This window comes from Somniosus microcephalus, unplaced genomic scaffold (genome assembly GCF_052327205.1).
Source record: "Somniosus microcephalus isolate GS21.2 unplaced genomic scaffold, FLI_Smic_1.0 unresolved_chr4, whole genome shotgun sequence".
NCBI classification, from domain to species: Eukaryota; Metazoa; Chordata; class Chondrichthyes; order Squaliformes; family Somniosidae; genus Somniosus; species Somniosus microcephalus.
The window spans coordinates 39,057,274-39,075,064 of NW_028225182.1; the positions used below are offsets into that span (position 1 = coordinate 39,057,274).

At 49.4% G+C, this 17,791-nt stretch overlaps 1 protein-coding gene across 5 annotated transcripts in view; it reads left to right on the forward strand.

Annotated features, from left to right (window-relative positions):
- Nucleotides 1-602: 602 nt before the first annotated feature.
- Nucleotides 603-17,791, forward strand: part of hdlbpb (high density lipoprotein binding protein b) — a 180,824-nt gene continuing 163,635 nt past the window's right edge. For 3 of the 5 annotated variants that reach the window (XM_085977348.1, XM_085977352.1, XM_085977351.1), the window contains exons 1-2: nucleotides 617-693; nucleotides 1,922-2,105. The gene's annotated coding sequence lies outside the window, so the exon portion shown is untranslated. Of the gene's footprint in view, nucleotides 694-1,921; nucleotides 2,106-16,196; nucleotides 16,364-17,791 lie in introns of those variants that run through there. The other 2 variants (XM_085977349.1, XM_085977350.1) reach the window with 2 other exon arrangements.

Genomic DNA, 17,791 nt, shown 5'->3' on the forward strand with positions numbered 1-17,791 from the left:
CAAGTCTTTATTTCAATTTAATAATAGATTACATAGAAACATAGAAGATAGGAGCAGGAGTAGGCCATTCGGCCCCTCGAGCCTGCCCCGCCATTCAATGAGATCATGGCTGATCATCCAAACTCAGTGCCCTGTCCCTGCCCTCCTCCCCATATCCCTTGATCCCTTTAGCCTTAAGAAATATATCTAACTCCTTCTTGAATATATTTAATGAATTGGCCTCAACTGCCTTCTGTGGTAGAGAATTCCACAGTTCACCACTCTCTGGGTGAAGAAATTCCTCCTCATCTCTGTCCTAAATGGCTTATCCCTTATCCTTAGACTGTGACCCCTGGTTCTATCATTATCCCTACGATGAACTGGTCTGTTGTACCCCGGGGTGTTTTTTTTTCTCCCCTCTCTGCCTCCTCCCTTCTTAAATCTCTCACTAGTTAAAAAAAAAATACTCTGCTTGGCTATTTTTTCCCCTTAGCCTAAGGACTATTTTCCCCTTAGCCTAAGGACTATTTTCCCCTGTCCACCCTACCTGGACCACAGCGCGGGTGTAGACAGGGGGGGAGCGTGCTGCGTAATGCGGCCGTGCGTGGCGACGCTGGGGGGGCCGGGGAGGCGACGTGCCGGGCGGCTCACCGGCGGGCGGGGGCGGAGCGACTCGCCGTGCGGTTGATGTCTCCCCGCAGCTCGAGCCGGCCGGTGAGTTAAACTTGAGGCGGCGCTAGTTAGAGCGGCTAACTAGTGACAACTAGCATAACCAGCCGAGGGTGGATTTGGATTTGGATGTGGTGGTGGGGAAGGCGGGGGGAGTTTAAAACAACTGTGTTGGTTTAAAAAAAAATCAAATCAAATCGGTTAACCGTCACACACACATACCCCCCGACCTCGAGTTGGCAGCTGCCCCCGGAGCCTGAGTCGCAGGCCCCGGGTAAGGGGGAGGACAGAGAGCCCGGGGGGTGGGTGGAGTTTGTCTCTTGTCTCTCCCCAGCCACCCCAGAGAGCTGCAGATTCTCCCCACTCTCTGCTCACCAGCATCAGTCTGCAGCAGCAGCAGCCAAATGCAAACTGGGCAGTCCCATCCCCTCTCCTCACTGTGGCCCATTGCATTCATTTTAAACATCTGAAAATGGAATATTTCTTCTCTGATGGCATTTTTCTTATTTTTGCATCCACTTGCTGTTCAAGTAATGAAAATTAAGAGCATTGCATTTTTCTTATTTTGCATCCACTTGCTGTTCAAGTAATGAAAATTAAGAGCATTGCATTTTTCTTATTTTTGCGTCCACTTGCTGTTCAAGTAATGAAAATTAAGAGCATTGCATTTTTCTTATTTTGCATCCACTTGCTCTTAATCTTTATTACTCGATCATTGCAATTTTGTTACCTTGCATCCACTTGGTCTTTTGAATCTTGATGACTTGAATGTGGTGCATTAAATATTGTGGTCTTTTTTTCCGCCTTCCCGCACGCTCCCGAGATATTGTTGGCCCGTGGATGGAATGCAACCTGGTTAAGAAATAGTTAGGAACTGGTACCCGGGAGACTGTGTGTGCTGCCTCTCTAGTGTTAGCTGGGTGTGTTTCAAGGCAACGTTTGGGGTGAAGTGGATGTAAATAGTGTGAGTAAACCTTTGTTTGTGTGTGTGTCTCTCTCGCTCCCCTTGCTCTCCTGAAGATTTTTTAAAGAAAGAAAGGACTAGCAATTATACAGCACCTTTCATGACCTCAGGACATCCCAAAGCGCTTAACAGCCAATGAAGTGCTTTTCAAGTGTAGTTGCTGTTGTAATGTAGGCTGCGCGGCTGCCAATTTCCCAAAGCAAGGTCCCAATGTGATAATGACCAGATCCTTTTCTTTAGGTGATGTTGGTTGAGGGATAAATATTTGCCCAGGACACCGGGATAACTCCCCTGCTCTTCTTCCAATAGTGGCCGTGGGATCTTTTACGTCCACCTGAGAGAGCAGACGGGAGCCTCGGTTTAACGTCTCATCCGAAAGACGGCACCTCCGACAGTGCGGCACTCCCTCGGTACTGGCACTGGGAGTGTCAGCCTGGATTTGGTGCTCAAGTCTCTGGAGTGGGGCTCGAACCCACGACCTTCTGACTCAGAGGTGAGAGAGTGCGACCCACTGAGTCACGGCTGATACCTAAGATTTCCCGCTCCGCAGCTCACGATTTCCCTCCCATGCCGAGCGCAGAAGCAGAGGCTTCCGGCTGCGTGGATTCCCCTCGGTGCTGCAGATTGCGGTTGCTTTCTCCCAAGTGGCAACTCTTCATTTGTGAGCGGAAGTGAATATTGACGGGCTGTTTGGCCATGGAGTGCATCACAGCCGATTCTTTCCTCGCAGCCAATGTCTACGTGTGTATGTTTTCCAGTTGTGGTCGTAGAACAGTATTTGGGAGTAGGAATGTAGTCTGGACACGGACACCCTAACCCAGAGATTCAGCGACCAACTGCAGTGCTCATGCTGTGGGTTTGAACCCAGGAGCTGTCTGGTCTGTAGGGCGTAGTGCTACGATAGATAGTGGCTTTACCTAGTAGGTCATCAGAAGAGCTTTGAAGGGAAACCTTTTGATGCAAATATTTTTGTTAGGCAAGGGTATTAAAGGTTACGTAACCAAGGCGGGGTAAGAGACGGATCAGCCCTGATCTAATTGAATAGCGGAACAGGCTTGAGGGGCAGAATGGTATCCTCCTGTTCCTATGTAAATGCAATGAAAGATTCTGCTTGCTGTCTGCAAGAGCGATGGGTGGAATATTTATCAGGGGCACTGTCATCATGAAAAATGTTTGGTAAATTTTTTTCTGCTTGTTTGAACACGCAGTGCAGTAATGCAAGCCGGATTGAATTGCATCGCCTGTGCGTAGTGTCAGCACAGCGAAGCTGCTGCATGGCGCGTCTCCCTCCCCAAGCTGGGCATAAACAGAAGTTTCCCAAACACTTTCTGAGGGACATGCTGTAAAGACAAGAGTGTTGCTGAGTGCTGGGATGTTGCTTGGCGAGGACTCCCGATACCTTGCGAGGACTCCTGATCGATGCAGGAGCATCTCGAATCATTTGCACCAGCTCCAACTCCCGATGTTGCCCACCAGACCTCCTGACTGCCCTGATCCATTCCCCGGTCTGGAGCAGCGAGTTGGGGAGCGTTTGGCTGCATTGCAGGGGGGAGTAAGGAGCCGGACGGGCGAGGGGGATTGTCAAGTAATTTCTGTATCACTTGTAAGATTACAGGTTTCATCACAGTGGCAGTGACAGCGTGCTGTTGGCAGAGGTTTGGTCTGTGGTTTACTTTTGAGGGAATAGTGTGGAAGGACAAGAGACTAGGAGAAAATAATGAAATTGGTAACGAGACCTGATTGAAGAAGTTCAGCGAATCATACAGCACAGAAGGAGGCCATTCGGCCCATCATGCCTTTGCCAGCTCTTTTGAAAGACTTATCCAATTAGTAGCATCCCCTGCCCCCCCCCGCTCTTTCCCCGTAGCCCTGCAAATTTTAACTTTTCAAGTAGAGATCTAATTCCCTTTTGAAAGTTACTGTTGAATCTGCTTCCACCGCCCTTTCAGGCAGCGCGTTCCAGATCACAACAACAACAACGTGCATTTATATAGCGTCTTTAACGCAGTAAAACGCCCCCAAAGCTCTTCACAGGAGCGATTATCAAACAAAATTTGACACCGAGCCACATTATGGAGATATTAGGACAGGTGAGCAAAAGCTTGGTCAAAGAGGTAGACTTTAAGGAGCGTCTTAAAGGAGGAGAGAGAGGTTTAGGGAGGGAATTCCAGAGCTTAGGGCCCAGGCAGCTGAAGGCACGGCCGCCAATGGTTGAGCGATTATAATCAGGGATGCTCAAGAGGCCAGAATTAGAGGAGCGCAGAGATCTCGGGGTGGGGGGCGGGGGCGGTGGTAGGGGTGGTTGTGGACTGAAGGAGATTACAGAGATAGGGAGGGGGCGAGGATGAGAATTTCGAGGCGCTGCTTAACGGGAAGCCAATGTAGGTCAGCGAGCGCAGGATCGATGGGTGAGCGGGACTTGGTGCGAGGTAGGACACTGCCTAAAAATTCCCCCCCCCCCCGCTCTGATGCGAGAAGAAAAAGTTGTGTGTATACAGCATCATATCACATGGTCCCAAAGCTCTTTACGTACAATTAATTACTTTAAAGTGCAGCCACTGTTGTTATGTAGGCCAGTGCACATGGCAAGTCTCTACAAACAGCAATGAGGGAGATCGGCCAGGCTCCGACCAAACTCCCTGTTCTTCGAATAGTGTCCCGGGATCTTTAACGTTCTCCCAAATGTGACGGTCGGGGCCTGAGTATGATGTCAAAATGGCCGCTGTCTGGGGCTGAACCAGACTGTTAGCAGCCTCGGGTCCTATTGGACCCTGAGCTGAGCTTTAAACCCCGTAATCCTCTCCATCACCAAGACTGCCTACTTCCACCTCTGTAATATCACCCGTCTCTGCCTGGCCTCTGCCCGCTGGCTGCTTAAACCCTCATCCATGCCCTTGTTACTTCCAGACCCGACTATTCCAACGCTCTCTTGGCCGGCCTCCATCCTCCGTAAACTTGAGCTCATCCAAAACTCTGCTGCCCCCGTGTCCTAACTCGCACCAAGACCCGTTCACCCATCACCCCCTGTGCTCGCTGCCCCCGTGTCCTAACTCGCACCAAGACCCGTTCACCCATCACCCCCTGTGCTCGCTGCCCCCGTGTCCTAACTCGCACCAAGCCCCGTTCACCCATCACCCCCTGTGCTCGCTGCCCCGTGTCCTAACTCGCACCAAGTCCCGTTCACCCATCAACCCCTGTGCTCGCTGCCCCCGTGTCCTAACTCGCACCAAGATCCGTTCACCCATCAACCCCTGTGCTCGCTGCCCCCGTGTCCTAACTCGCACCAAGACCCGTTCACCCATCAACCCCTGTGCTCGCTGCCCCGTGTCCTAACTCGCACCAAGACCCGTTCACCCATCACCCCGTGTGCTCGCTGCCCCCGTGTCCTAACTCGCACCAAGACCCGTTCACCCATCAGCCCCTGTGCTCGCTGCCCCGTGTCCTAACTCGCACCGAGTCCCGTTCACCCATCAACCCCTGTGCTCGCTGCCCCCGTGTCCTAACTCGCACCAAGATCCGTTCACCCATCAACCCCTGTGCTCGCTGCCCCGTGTCCTAACTCGCACCGAGTCCCGTTCACCCATCGCCCCCCTGTGCTCGCTGCCCCGTGTCCTAACTCACACCAAGACCCGTTCACCCATCAACCCCTGTGCTCGCTGACCCACACTGGCTCCCAGTCCCAACATCACCTCAGATTTATAATTCTCATCTTTTTGTTCAAATCCCTCCATGACCTCGTCACCTCCCTATCTCTCTAACCTCCTCCAGCCCTACAACCCTCCGCGATCTCTGCGCTCCTCCAATTTTGGCCTCTTGCGCATCCCCGATTTCCATCACCTAGGCCCTAAGCTCTGGAATTCCCTCCCTAAACACCTCTACCTCGCTCTCTCTCCTTTAAGCTCCTTAAAACCTACCACCTGTCCTAATATCCCTTATGTGGCTTTTTATTGATCGCTCTTGTTAAGCGCCTTGTGACATTTTGCTACGTTAAAGGTGCTATATAAATGTTGTTGTTGATATAAGTCCAAGTGAAAAGGGGTTACTTGGAGGTGGTGGTGGTGTTCCCAAGCGCTTGCTGCCCTTATCCTAGGTGGTTGAGGTCGCGGGTTTGGGAGGTGCTGCCGAAGAAGCCTTGGCGAGTTGCTGCAGTGCATCTTGTAGATGGTACACACTGCAGCCACGGTGCGCCGGTGGTGGAGGGAGTGAATGTTTAAGGTGGTGAATGGGGTGCCGGTCAAGCGGGCTGCTTTGTCCTGGATGATGTCGCGCTTCTTGAGTGCTGTTGGAGCTGCACTCATCCAGGCAAGTATTCCATCACACTCCTGACTTGTGCCTTGCAGGCAGTGGAAAGGCTTTGGGGAGTCAGGAGGTGAGTGACTCTTGCCAGTAGTTTCAGACCCATATCCTGCCACTCGGCATTGCAGCCCTCTGGAGTGCCAGTATGCTGTAGCACTGCACCAGCACAGCTACAGAACGCCACTTCTAATTGGAGATAGTTCTGATGCACACACTGAAGGCAGCTGGGTTGAAGAATCACAGAGCCTGCAAGCATCAGGCGCTGAATCAGGACCGGTACCTATACAGTTATCGAGAGCTTCAATTCAACTGATCATGGGAAAAAAATATTTTGTCGTTTATTAGTCCTTTTGCTGTTTGCCCTGTGCTTTCCCTGCACTGATCTGCCTTCCTATCTCAAAGGACAGGGTGCGGATCGACCTCTGTTATCAGTGGTAGCTGCTGGTAGGTGTGTGAGATAGGGGGAAGGGGGCGGCGCGGTGTGGGCTTTCAGTTTTCCCTCTTTTCCCGTGGGGAAGTGTCCTGGGTTCCGCTCGGCACCTCTCCGGGATGGCGCGGGTCCGATCGTAATCTCGCTGTCCGGGGAGCCCCAGGGAGTGGCGTTTTGCTCTGCTTCCACCCGTGTTAATTCAGCTCCTGCGTGTTTGTCCTTCTCCAACCCGGTTGCCCTCCGTGAAGTCACCAAAACCTCGTCGATCAGAGTTAAATGTTTAAAAAAAATATTAGCAATTGTTGATGGCAAAAGTAAATTAGAAATATGTTCATTGCATTTCTTTGATTTTTGGTTTGAAAGCTGGGTATTTGTGTATTACATATAGAATTCAAAGTACAGAAACAGGCCACTCGGCCCAACTGGTCCATGTTGGTGTTTATGCTCCACACGAGCCTCCTCCCACCCCATCAGCATTCCTTTCTCCCTCATGCATTTATCTAGCTTCCCCTTAAAGAAAGAAAGAAAGAGACTTCTTTTTTACAGCGCCTTTCACGACCTCAGGACGTCCCAAAGTGCTTTACAGCCAATGAAGTACTTTTTGAAGTGTAGTCGCTGTTGTAATGTAGGAAACGCGGCAGCCAATTTGCGCACAGCAAGCTCCCACAAACTGCAATGACCAGATCATCCGTTTTAAAAAAAAAAAGTGATGTTGGTTGAGGGATAAATGTTGGCCAGGACACCGGGGAGAACTCCCCTGTTCTTCTTTCCAGTAATGGCCGTGGGATCTTTTACAGGAAACTTTGTGCTATCCGGCACCGACGGGACCGCGCTGTTGCCGTCCCATCAAAAGTGCCGGACAAACCAGCGCTAATGTTGAAACATACGGAGCTTTTGAGCTCCGTATCTGGCAACAAACCCTGTCGCTTAGCAACAGCTTCTAAACAGTCGGCCGTACCTCGCAAGCGTCTCTGTAAGCTTAGCAACAGCTTCAGCGAGACCTCGCAGAGCCTGACTGGTGAAAAAAAAAAGCAATGAAAAGAAAAAAAACCCGAACGAAATGGCTCCTGATTTTTGCCGGTGGCTCGAGCATTCCGGACAGTTAACCTCCGGATAAACCAAAGTTTCCTGTACATCCACCTGAGAGAGCAGACGGGGCCTCGGTTTAAACGTCCCATCCGAAAGACAGCTCCTCCGACAGTGCAGCACTCCCACAGTACTGCCCCTCCGACAGTGTAGCACATAAAGTCATCTACGCCATTCGCCTCAACAACTGCATGTGATAACAAGTTCCACATTCTGAAAGACAGTCTCCTTAGTTCAAAACTCTCCTGGTTCCTTAAAGCTTCCCAAAGCTGCGAGGAGAAGTATAAATTTGTTTTCGGGATGCGGGTGGTACTGTCATGGCTGTATTTACTGCCCAGCCCTAGGTTTATGTCTGACCGGTTTGCTAGGCCTCTTTAAGGGACATTCAATGGCATTACCATCGCTGAATCCCCCACTATCAACATCCTGGGGGTTACCATTGATCAGAAACTGAACTGGACCAGCCATATAAATACTGTGGCTACAAGAGCAGGCCAGAGGCTGGGAATTCTGCGGCGAGTGTCTCAACTCCTGACTCCCCAAAGCCTTTCCACCATCTACAAGGCACAAGTCAGGAGTGTGATGGAATACTCTCCACTTGCCTGGATGAGTGCAGCTCCAACAACACTCAAGAAGCTCGACACCATTCAGGATAAAGCAGCCCGCTTGATTGGCACTCCCTCCACCACCTTCAACATTCACTCCCTCCACCACCGGCGCACCATGGCTGCAGTGTGTACCAACTACAAGATGCACTGCAGCAACTCGCCAAAGCTCCTTCAACAGCACCTTCCAAACCCGCGACCTCTACCACTTAGAAGGACAAGGGCAGCAGACGCATGGGAACATCACCGCCTACAAGTTCCCCTCCAAGCCACACACCATCCTGACTTGGACCTGTATCGCCATTCCTTCACTGTCGCTGGGCCAAAATCCTGGAACTCCCTTCCTAACAGCATTGTGGGTGTACCTACACCATATGGACTGCAGCGGTTCAAGAAGGCGGCTCACCACCATCTTCTCAAGGGCAATTAGGGATGGGCACTAAATGCAGGCCTAGCCAGCGACGCCCACATCCCATCAATGAATAAAAAAATAAAAAATTAATAGTGTGGACTACAATATGTGTAGGTCAGAGCAAGTAAGAGGGGCATGTCCGCTCCCTGAACACTAGTGAACCAGTTGGGTTTTGCGTCTGTCTGGCAGCTTTCATGGTCATTTTGTCTGGCGTCAGACCACAAATTACCAGATATATCGAATCCAACGTGACGTGGCGGGTTTTGAAACCCCCAACCTCTGGGCTGCTCGTCCAGTACCATATACTACTGTACCCTACAGTACCGAGTGTGTCAGCCGTGGCTCGGTGGGCAGCACTCTCTCTCGCCTCTGAGTCAGAGGGTTGTGGCTTCAAGTCCCACTCCAGAGACTCGAGCACATAATCCGAGCACTTTGGGATGTGAAAGGCGGTATATAAATGCAAGTTCTTTCATTGATTGGGGTCAGGGATGCACTGGGAGTTAGAGGAGCGCAGAGCTCTAGGGGGGAGTTGAGGAGAAATGTTTTCACTCAGAGAGTTGTCGAGATCTGGAACGCTCTACCTGAAAAGGCGATGGGAGCTGATTCCATCAATCATTTAAAAAGGGAGTTGGACAGGTACTTAAGGATGAGGAATTTACAGGATTAGGGAGAAAAAGTGGGGGAGGTGAGACTAAATCGATTCAAGATAGCGACCGAGGCGGTCCGGAGCTAAGCACTCTCCTGCTTCGGACGGCCCGCACCGCCCGCTCCCGATGCCGGAGCAATGTGTTCGGCGAGTTGGGCGGAGACAGCGCAGCAGCGGGAAGCGGCAGCAGCAGCCACGAAGACCCGCTTCGGCACGTCGCCCGGCAGCTCCTCATCGTGAATTTCTGTTTCGGACTAGGAGGAGGGGAGCCGGGCATGGCGGTTGGAGGCCGGACGTGAGCGTGAGAGGCAGGCCCCGTGCCATTGCAAATTTGAACCGGCGACAGTGCGGGAAGCTCGCAGTTCGAGGGGAAGGAGGGAGAGCCGGGCATGGCGGTTGGAGGCCAGACGGTGAGCGTGAGAAGAAGGACACCATATTGTGGAGCCGGCAACAGGGAGGAGGAGTCCGCGGTGACGGAGCGGCTGATGGACATCGCGTTCCCACTGCCATTGGACGCAATTGAATTGACTTTTACTGAACATGGCGCTGTAGAATAGCGACGTGTCTCTGTGAGCTCCCACAGCCTATTGTGGAAGTGATCGGGGAGTAAAAACATTCCATTGTAGTAATATATATGGCAAATAAAATTGATTTGATTTGATAAGCACGACTGCTCTTTCAACGAGCCAGCACAGGCTCGACGGGCCAAATGGCCGCCTCCTGTGCTGTACGTTTCTATGATTCTATGGGAACCCTAAACCCTGACCTACTCTTGTGGGCTTTGGGATCATTTTGTGTTCTGGGACGCTGAGGATGCCGAGTTAAATCTCTCGAGGAAGCTCGAAAATCTAATAGCTGTTGTACGTTTTGGGTTAAATTATCTCGAGGGCTGTCCATGCCACTGTGATGTCTTCTACAAGACTCCGTACTATGTATATCCCATCCTCCGCCCTCCATAAACTGCAGCACATCCAAAACGCTGCCGCACCAAGTCCCGTTCACTCATCACCCCCTGTCCTTGCTGACCAACATTGGCTTCCGCTCCACCAACGCCTCGATTTTAAAATCCACATCCTTGTGTTCAGATCCCTCCAATGGCCTCGCCCCCCCCCCTCCCTATCTCTGTGACTTCCTCCAGTCCTACAACCCTCCGAGGACTCTGCATTCCACTAGCTCCGTCATTGGTGGGTGTGCCTTCAGCCGTCTCGGCCCTAAGCACTGGGATTTCCTCCCTAAAGCTCTCTTCCTCCACTCCATCCCCCCCCCCCCCCAACCTCCTTTAAGGCCCTCCTTATAACCACATCTTTGACCAAGCTTTTAGCCGCCCCTCCTAAAATCGCCTCCTTTGGCTTGGTTTTGACTTTTGTCCGATTGCAATTCTTGTGAAGCGCCTTGGGACATTTTGTCTGAATTTCAGGCACAGTCCCTCTGTTGTACAGAGACTGGAACACAAAAACATTCTGGTCCTTCATGATATTTTTAGTTAGTCTTTCAATAAAAACAAAACTCTAATCCCTACCCAACTGTAAACTATGTACCAAAGTTGCACGAGAAGGTTCACTAGATTGATTCCTGGGATGAGAGGGCTGTCCTATGATGAGAGATTGTGTAGAATGGGCCGATACTCTCTGGAGTTTAGAAGAATGAGAGGTGATCTCATTGGAACATAAAAGATTCTGAGGGGGATTGACAGGGTAGATGCTGAGAGGTTGTTTCCCCCTGGCTGGAGAGTCTAGAACCAGGGGGCAGAGTCTCAGGATAAGGGGTCGGCCATTTAGGACTGAGATGAGGAGGAATTTCTTCACTCAGAGGGTTGTGAATCTTTGGAATTCTCTACCCCAGAGGGCTGAGATGCTGAATCGTTGAGTATATTCAAGGCTGAATCGTTGAGTATATTCAAGGCTGAGATCGATAGATTTTTTTGGACTCTAGGGGAATCAAGGGATATGGGGATCGGGCGGGAAAGTGGAGTTGAGGTCGAAGATCAGCCATGATCTTATTGAATGGCGGAGCAGGCTCGAGGGGCCGTATGGCCGACTCCTGCTCCTGATTCTTACGTTCTTATGTTGCTCTAAAACCATTTTCATTAAAAATATTCATAGGCATGACTTAGGGTAAGAGCCATTCCATGAAGTGCAGGACACCAGCAACAACAACTTGCATTTATACAGCGCCTTTAACGTAGTAAAACGTCCCAAGGCGCGTCACAGGAGCGATATAAGACAAAAAATTGACACCGAGCCACATAAGGAGATACAGGAAACTTTGTGATATCTGTGATATCTGATATATTGTGATATCTGATATATTGTGTTGCCGATCTATCAAAACTGCCGGACATACAAAGTTAATGTTGAAGCATACGGAGGTTTTCATCTCCGTATCTGACAACAAACACTGTTGCTTAGCAACAGCTTCTAAAGAGTCGGCTGCAGCTGCAAGCGTCTGTAGCTGAAGCTGTTGCTATAGCTACAGACCTTGCAGTGGCTGACTGGGGAAAAAAAAAGAACGAGATCTAAAAAAACTTACAGAAAACGGCTCCTGATTTTTGCCGTTAGATCGAGTATTCCGGACATACAACCTCCGGATAAACCAAAGTTTCCTGTATTAGGATAGGTGAGCAAAAGCTTGGTCAAAGAGGTAGGTTTTAAGGAGCGTCTTAAAGGAGGAGAGAGAGGTAGAGAGGCGGAGAGGTTCAGGGAGGGAATTCCAGAGTTTAGGGCCCAGGCAGCTGAAGGCACAGCCACCAATGGTGAGGCGATGGAAATCGTGGATGCGCAAGAGAACGCGGAGATCTCGGAGGGCTGTAGGGGTGGAGGAGGTTACAGAGATAGGGGGGGGAGGGGGCGAGGCCATGGAGGGATTTGAAAACAAGGATGAGAGTTTTAAAATGGAGGCGTTGCTTAACCGGGAGCCAATGAAGATCAGCGAGCACAGGGGCCGATGGGTGAACGGGACTTGGTGCGAGTTAGGACACAGGCAGCAGAGTCCTCGATGAGCTCAATTTTATGGAGCAAGGCTATAAGTGTGGGAGTGAAGATCAGCTTAAACAGGAAGTGCCAAGCAGTGATGCTCGTCTGGAAATGAAATCAGGAATTTCCTATTTCTTGCATCTACAGTATTAACGTACTCCTTGAAGTAATCCGAGCTGATGGGGCTTTGTGAACTTATGGTTCTTTAATACTTATTACCGTGAACAATTTATGGATTTTATTTTATATTCGTTCACAAGATGTGGGCGTCGCTGGCCAGGCCAGTATTTATTACCCACCCCTAATTGCCCTCGAGAAGGTGGTGATGAGCCGCCTTCTTGAACCGCTGCAGTCTGTGTGGTGAAGGTGCTCCCACAGTGCTGTTAGGGAGGGAGTTCCAGGATTTGGACCCAGCGACGATGAAGGAACGGCCAATGTATTTCCAAGTCAGGATGGTGTGTGTGACTTGGAGGGAAACTTGGAGGTGGTGATGTTCCCAAGCGCCTGCTGCCCTTTGTCCTTCTAGGTGGTGGAGGTCACGGGTTTGGGAGGTGCTGCCGAAGACTTTTAGTCAAAGATTTGAATTAAAAAACAGGCTCAAAAGTCTTTTTGCCTGGAAATATTTAATTGCAGCTCAAACTAAACCTGGTGTTCTTTGAGTTAGAGTAATACATGTGGCATCTCTGCAGTCGGTGCAATTGTTTGGTGATATTAGTTTGTGATGCCATTTAAAGAGACCCTGCATTCTCCCCTCCCATGCTGGGTGATGGTTTTGTGCATGCCAGTCATTCTCTGATACCTAACCGAAGTGCTGACAGATGTTCAGCTATGGAAGGCTTCACAGTCAAGCACAATACTGCCCTCATCTGGGCTCCACACATATGGGCAATGTCCAACAAAATTCACTGAAAGAAAGAAATCTATACAGCACCTTTCACAACCTGAGGACGTCCCTAAGCGCTTTACAGCCAATGAAGTACTTTTTTGAAGTGTAGTCACCGTTGCAATGTAGGAAACTAGGTTGCGCACAGCAAGCTCCCACAAACAGCAATGATGATAATGACCAGATAACCTGTTTTAGTGATGTTGATTGAGGGATAAATATTGGCCCAGTTCCCAGCTCTTCTTCGAAATAGTGGCCGTGGGATCTTGTACACCCACCTGAGAGAGCAGGCGGGGCCTCGGTTTAACGTCTCATCTGAAAGACGGCAACTCCGACAGCGCAGCGCTCCCTCGGTACCACCTCCTTATGCATAATACAAAATATACTGTTTAAAAGTGTCACTTCTCGTTGGGCTACTTTTTTAAAAGGATTTTTTTGTGGAGTTCGGCAATGATTACAGGCCTTTTTTTTTAGGTTAAGTCACATTATTGTTAAGTTATACTGTTAAAATTAAAGTGAGGCTGTCTGTATTACTGCAGAGTAATAAGGGTGATAAAGCTGTCGCCATTGTGAATTGCAGCCGTCATTCACATCGCAGTTCTGAAGAGTGAGCTGCCGCGTTTAGTTGGTTCCTGCTCATTTTTTTTTTTGGCGCGCGGTCCCATTAACGGGCGGCGCGGCCCATTCAAACTTTCGCACGTGCGCGTTTTATTCCATGTAAAAGCCGGCGCGCGGCCCGCGCGGGACCTCCAGACCGCTGCGCGCGGCCGGGCAGCTTAGCGGGGAAGGTTGTTTCCAACCTGAATAAAGAATTGAGACGTTTGCAGCTCTGAGGAAGATCTGGCCACGTCCCCAGGCTGAAGTAATCGCCATTGGGAGTTTCCGCTAATTGCGCTCGTTTGCGGGCCTTCGCGGAGGCTCTGAAAATTAAGCTGGTTCCTTTGGGCGCATTTTAAAAGCTTTTGAATGTAATTTATTTTGAATTTACTAAGAAACTGACCACTCTACCCCAGTATACCCAGCAAATAGTTCTGTATATTTATTAAGTCATTTAAAATCGGGTTACTCGCAGGTGGTGGACTGACACTGGTTAAAAATGCTTATTTTGTTTGGTGATTAAACCCATTTTCAGCCGTATTAATGGACATGCACCAAGTTACCGCTCTTAAATGCATCAAGGAATATTTTACAAAGCAAAAATTTAATAAAAAATGACATTCTAAAAGGCTGCCCGATTGAGAGACTCCAGAGAGAGAGAGAGAGAGAGAGAAAAAAGACACTTCTCAAAACGGGCCCGAATTGCGCCCAGATCGCCGATTGCGCCTGAAGCAGAAACTCTACCTCGGTGCACTTTGGCCCAGCAGTGAGATGTTTATTCGGTTGCCTTTTTTATTCGTTTGCAGGCTGTGGGCATCACTGGGAAAGCCAGCATTTATTGCCCTCGAGGAGGTGGCGGTGAGCCGCCTTATACAACTGAGTGGCCATTTCAGTTGAATTTAAATTCGGTTAATTAAATAAATATGGAATTAAAAAGCTGGTCTGGGCCTACCTGTGACTTCAGACCCACAGCAATGTGGTTGACTCTTAACTGCCCACTGAAATGGCCCAGCAAGCCACTCAATTGTACCGAAACTGCTGCAAAGAAGCATACACGGATTGCAGCGGCTCCCCACCACCTTCTCAAGGGTAGTTAGGGATGGGCAATAAATGCCGGCCTTAAACATAGAAACATAGAAGATAGGAGCAGGAGTAGGCCATTCGGCCCCTCGAGCCTGCTCCGCCATTCAATGCGATCATGGCTGATCATCCAAGTTCAGTACCCGGTCCCTGCTTTCTCCCCATACCCCTTGATCCCTTTAGCCTTAAGAAATATATTCAACTCCTTCTTGAATATATTTAATGTATTGGCCTCTACTGCCTTCTGTGGTAGAGAGTTCCACAGGTTCACCACTCTCTGGGTGAAGAAATTCCTCCTCATATCTGTCCTAAATGGCTTCCCCTTATCCTTAGACTGTGACCCCTGGTTCTGGACTCCCCCGCCATCGGGAACATCCTTCCTGCATCTAGTCTGTTCAGTCCTGTCAGAATTTTATAAGTTTCAATGAGATCCCCTCTCATTCTTCTAAACTCTAGCGAGTACAAGCCCAATCGACCCAATCTCTCCTCATACGTCATTCCTGCCATCCCAGGTATCAGCCTGGTGAATCTTCGCTGAACTCCTTCCATGGCAAGAACATCCTTCCTCCTTAAAAAAACATATCGGCCAGACCAGGTAACGACGGCAGATTTAATTCCCTAAAGGACATTACTGAACCAGATGTGTTGTTACGTCAATCCGGTAGTTTCATGGTCACCATTACCGATGCTCGTTTTTTATTCCCGATTTATTTAATGACCTGAATTTAAATTCCCCAGCTGCCGTGGTGGCATTTGAACTCATGTCTCTGGATCACTAGTCCAGTGACATAATCACTATGCTACCATACCCTGTTTCCAACATTACAACAGTGACTACCCTTCAAAATAGTACAGGAAACTTTCGATTTACCGGCACCTAAATAACCGTAAATCTCGGTTAACCGGCAAAATTCAGGAGTAGGTTCAGGTAACTTTTAATACTTGCCTTCCTCCATTTGTTGCTGTGCAAGGGTGTGGCTGCAGCTGTTGCTAAGCTACAGAGACGCTTGGAACTTGTGGCCATTGTTCTGCACCTGTTGCTAAGCAACAGGGTTTGTTGCTTTATACGGAGCTCTCAGCTCTCCGTATCTTTTACTATAGCGTTCGGTTATCCGGAATTTTTGATGCACCGGCACCACGTCGGTCCCGTCGGTGCCGGATTAAAAAAAGTTCCCTGTACCTCATTGGCTGTAAAGCGCTTTGAGACGTCCAGTGGTCGTGAAAGACATGATAGAAATGCAAGTCTTTCTTTCTAAACCAATTTGAACCGTTGCATCAGCTGAGACACACATCAGGCCTATCAGAGCTGCGGTTCATTGCTGTCCTGTGTAAGCTGGCTTTGAATTGGAAAGCAACGTGAGATTGTTTATGTCTCAGATGATGCAACGGTTTAAATTGGTTTAATGAGAAAAATACTCTGCTGAGTTATTAAGCAGGTTCCCACACCTCCAAAGAGGGAGGGTTGTTATTCAGCTGTTGTTATTGGCGGCACCGACTTCCCTGAGGAAAGTGTGCACTTGTGATCCGTGCACAGGCTTTGGTGGCACGTGACGCAAAAGAACAGCAAGCGGCTCCCGAGGCTGTCAGTGTATCAGATGCAACGATGGCTGGGTGACGTTTTTAATCGCCTGTCCATTTGACAAGAGCAGCCAGCAGCAGCAGCCCCCCCGTGGATTTCCGTCCTCACGCTGGGTCTGGAGAGAGAGAGCTGTGCCATGCGAGGGTGCAGTGCCGGCGGTTACAGGTGTGTCTCTGGCGCTGGGAGCCGGTTTGAGGCAGTGTTTAAGAGCAGTGGATCGGCACACCATTACACCACCTTGGCTTTGGTTGCACACGTCTTTGCGATCATGTAATGCGCTGACTGGTGACGGGAGCATGCACTCGACTGAATTGTCACATAAATGTTGTAACGGTACCAGGGGTGAGGGGACTTCAGTTACGTGGAGAGACTGGAGAAGCTGGGATTGTTCTCCTTAGAGCAGAGAAGGTTAGGAGGAGAGGTGTTCAAAATGATGAAAGGTTTTGACAGAGTAACTAAGAAGAAACTGTTTCCAATGGCAGAAGGGTCGGTAACCAGAGGACACAGATTGAAGGTAGTTGTCAAAAGAACCAGACGAGAGATGAGGAAACGTCTTTTTATATAGCAGACTGGCGTGGAAGCAGATTCAGTAGTAGCTTTCAAAAGGGAATCGGATATATACTGTACTTGAAGTGAAAAAAACTGCAAGGCTACAGAGAAAGAGCAGGCGAGTGGGACTAATTGGAGAGCTCTTTCAAAGAGTGGGCATAGGCACGATGAGCCGAGTGGCCTTCTGTGCTGTATCATTCTATGGTTCTATGTTATAATGATTAAAGGAAATGTGTTTATATTACCTGGTGTATCATCCCCTTCCCCATCAAGCGCGATTCATCGTTTAAAGACACCGGTTAAATACAGCCAGATATTCTCAGTCGAGATTCTTGGCTGTGGGAAGCCCAGTATTTTAAAATTTGAATCCATGTCATTGGATTACTGTGACTATCGTAAACTCGACATTTCTGTCTTTAAGCGATGGTTGCAAAGGTCGAGGGGCATGAAATTCTCATTTTATTTCCCTCAGCGCTGGAATTCCCTCCCTAAACTGCTTTCTCCTCCTTAAAACCTACCCCTTTAACCCAAGTCCTCCTTATGTGGCTGGGTGTGAGATTTTGATTTTGTTTGCTAGCGCTCCCGTGAAGCGCCTTGGGACGTTTTACTACGTTAAAGGCGCTATACAAATTCAAGTTGTTTATTTCTAGCCAGGTTTCTCCCCAGGGCACTGGCTTTTTGCTGCCATATGGTTCCACAGGCACTTGTTGGCATCTGTCCGGTACTTGGCTCTCAAGTAGCTGTTATTGACCTAGTGAGGCATTACAGCTGAGCCGTACGGAACGGTAGTGTAGTGGTTATGTCACAGGACCAGTAATCCAGAGACCAAGACTAATGATCCGGAGACGTGAGTTCAAAATCCAACCACGGCAACCATGGAATTTAAATTCAGTTAATTAAATAAATCTGGAATGAAAAGCAAGTGACCATGAGACTACCAGATTGTCATAAGAGCCCATCTGGTTCGCTAATGTCCTTTAGGGAAGGAAATCTATCATCCTTACCCGGTCTGGCCGATATGTGACTCCAGACCCACAGCAGTTG